We start from the raw sequence: 3,899 nt of genomic DNA on the forward strand, positions 1-3,899 counted from the left end.
AAGATGGATGGTGATTCAAATCCCGGCATCCCATATGGTCCCCCATGCCTGCCAAGAGTTGTTACCACTCTGTAAAGCAAAAGCTAGAAATGATTGAGCTTGGTGAGGGTGGCATATCAAAAGTGGTGAGAGGCCAAAACTGAGACTTAATTAGTGTAAGTCTTGTATTCAATGGAAAAAAGTATTAAGTAATGGCATTATTTTCTTCAGTGGAGGCAAAAGTATTTGAAGTTAGTTAGTAGGGTTACTAGAACAGATAATTTCAATTCTAATAATATGTAGTAAAATCAATGGATGACCAAGAAAAACAAATAAGTACAAAAATATACTCAGAATATCCTAGACATTTTGGGTTACAAGGAAGGAAAAGGAAATGATAGATGAATATAATAGGGTAAAATGAGTAATGGTAATAGAAAATAAAGTTAAATTTTATATGTTTAGTTTAATGAAGTAAACATACATATGTGCAATGCATATGTAAATTTATTATGCACATTTTAAGACTACTTATCTCAGATAAAGTGTTATGGTGCATCTGACAGAGAACACCTATGATTAATAAAACAGTAATGTTGCTGACACAGAGAAAGTTTTAGTGATATGGATAGATTAAACCAGCTATATTGTAGCCTTAAACTAAAACATAATCCAGAAAAACGTCCAAAGTCCACAATTCTGTTGAGTTTGAGAGATGGGAATTAGCATCAAAAGCATCAAGAGGAAAGTTTCAAGAAAGTCTATAGAGTGTAAAGCTATCATTAACACTAATGTACAACATGAAATTGTAAGTGCTTAGATAGAGATTGAATAATGTAGAACTAGTGATGTAGATAATGGTTATTATACTAAATAACAGATTGCTAATATAAAAAAAATATTGATTTTAAAAGAAAACACCTAAGTTTTTAGAGCTAGATGAAAATTTCAATACTTAATTTTAAAATTTTAAATTTAAATCATCTTTAAGATGAAGCCAATGTTCATTTACCATTTTGAAAATACTAGAGTTCTTAATAAATATTTTAAATTAAACTATTGATTCATGTAAAGTAAACAGTAGCCTATGAGATAACACATTTATTTATTTATTTCATGATTTACTGAAGGTTTAACATGCACAATGGTAGGATAAGGAACGTTTTTGGATAATGCTTAAAAGTATATTTGTCGTGCGGTTTTGAAAATTAGTATTAGTGAGGAAACAGGATGCTCAAGATCTGGATAATAACACTCAAACAGACCTTTAATGTCTAGACTTTATGTGGCCATGACTTTACATACTGACTCTAAGCCTAAACCATAAACAGTTCATCTATATATTGTATATTGCCTCTTCCCCACCCCTGTATCTCTTCTACCCCCTCATCTCCCAACCCTGATCCATTATCTTCCCCTTATTTAACCCTCTTTACCCTTAGTTCCTAATTGGGTAGGCACCAAGATTGACCTTCTGCCCCAACAGACGACCATCCAGCTCTTCTATGAAAGACACCCTCTCAGTCCCCATCTCATGCCTCGACAAAGAACTACAACCAACACGCCTGCTGACTCATGCTTGGTGGCCCCTCTCGCCCCAATCAAACCATGGGCTGTTGCATGATACCGGAATCAGCTTCAGCAAAACCCCCAGTTCAAGGACAATATAGGATTCTGTAATGCCACAAAACATGTCTCAAACTCAACTATCACTTGTTTTCTTCAAATACCTTTTTCTAAAAAAAACCTAGTTTTATTTATCTGTTATATTTTAATGTATACATATTTTCAGTATCCTTGCCATTTTTTGGTGCTGCTTGGTACAAAAAGCCTTGCCAAAGGGCAGATCAAAAACAGGCCACAGAGACTGTGAGTATAACCTGTCATCCTTACCCAGAATAGCACCAGCAATCCGATATGAAACCATTCGTTTTTGTATAGGCACAGTAAATAAGAGGAAACCATAGACACAGAAATAATATCTTACCTTCTAGGGATAAGACCTCACACTTTTTATAACACAAGGGTGCCTCCCATCCTGGACATGTGTCATGTGGATACAACCCAGTCTCCAGGAGATTGGACAGTGTTAGTTCAACCCCAAACCCCAGATCCCAGATGTAGAACTGATACAGCTCTGGGCAACAACACCAGGAACCAACTCCATTGGGAGAATTATAACACGCTCTGGCACCAACTTGTACCAGTTATGATATGACAACGAGGAAAGAGGAAATGACAACTTGACCCAAGACCAGATTGTCCTACCACCTCACCTAACACTAAATGGAAATCAGAAGATGTACTGTCCTTTGAACTGCGAAAAATAGGAGCAGCATCTACAGTAAACTGACTTTGCCAACCGTAACTGGGCAGAACTTTCCTTGGGACCAATAAGGAAAACCACAATTTGGACAACAGAGACTGAGCAAAACCGACTGAATGCAACAACAATGATGGAACAGAACCTCTAGAAATGTAAAGACTCTAAGTTAGACCCTGTCCTAGGACCTGCGCAAATACCAAGATTCTCATTTTCTCACCCACAACTGAGAGGAAAGTTTCCTGGCACCACATAAAAAGCCCTTGGGATGAGGTAATGAGTATCTATGGAGCCAGGGGTTTATTCATGATGGTATGCTTCAAGGATGGAGAAGCCCTGAATCTCTTAGGCCACGGGAATTCCCTTTCTCCTCCAATGCTTACTGTGCCTATGCAAAAAAAAAAAAAAAAAAAGAAAGAAAAAGAAAAAGAAAGAAAGAAAGAGAGAAAGTGGAGGGAATGCCAAACCCTGCCAGTCCAGCACCCCTTCTTTTTCTTGTTTTGTTTTGATTTGTTAGTTTTGACTTTATTTTCCTTCTCTTTTTTCTTCCACTTTTCTCTTCCCTTTTCACTCTTGTAGTTATTATTTGGTGATTTTTTTCTTTTCTTATTAGCCGGGTGAATTTTTTAATTAATTAATTTTTTTTTGGTAGCTGCTACCAAATTTTTTCTTTATTTTTTTTCTCATCCTTTTTTATCAAAGGACAACAGAGTAGATAATCTACAACAAGCTGTAAAGTGGAGACCAGTTACACCAGTATTCTGAGGGGAAAAGGAAGAAGATATGGGATGCATATTGGAAATGGGGGTGGAGGGAGGACAACACTGGTGGTGGGAATGGCCCTCATTCATTGTCACTATGTACCATAAATAATTCTGTGAAAAAGCATAAAATTAAATAATAATAAAAAATAAAAATAATAAAATGCACAATGAGACATTCTGTATAAGAGATAAAACTTCTTTCAAAAATTACTATTTATTGACACTATACACCGTAATCTAAGAGTTCTGATGGAAATATAATGAGAACTTATTATTGTCTCCATGTTTGCCAATGAACATTGATTCTATAGTTGATTAATTAAAAAAGTCACTTCAAATTTTAAGTCTTATTTCTTATTAATTAGATAGTGTGTATATCTCAGACAGATCTTAGTTGTATAGATTTGGGCAATTTTATTTAAAAATTTTCTGGAAAAGACTTACCACCTTATGAGCTGTCCAGAAAATTGGCAGTTCATATAAGTTCAAAATACCAACACTAATAGTAATTTGTCAGAAGTAGTTTTCAACTCTCATGGGTGATTTTGAGGATTTCAGGACACCAGTGGTTGGTGTAATAGCTGTAATAGAAGATGTATTAGACATATTAAGAGAACCAAAATTAAAACTGAAGACTAAAAAAAATGACTGCATTGCTACAATATTATAAACAAATCTTTAACAGTTGTTTTATGTATATGGATGAATAGAGTGAATTCTTGAAGTGAAAACTACTACTTGTTGAAGAGGTTATAATAAAAAAAGGAAGCAAGATTTGAGAGTAATGACTTCAATCCTACCACAGGTAAATGCTATCTAGTAGCACTATACTT

Source organism: Suncus etruscus, chromosome 4 (genome assembly GCF_024139225.1).
Source record: "Suncus etruscus isolate mSunEtr1 chromosome 4, mSunEtr1.pri.cur, whole genome shotgun sequence".
NCBI lineage: Eukaryota > Metazoa > Chordata > Mammalia > Eulipotyphla > Soricidae > Suncus > Suncus etruscus.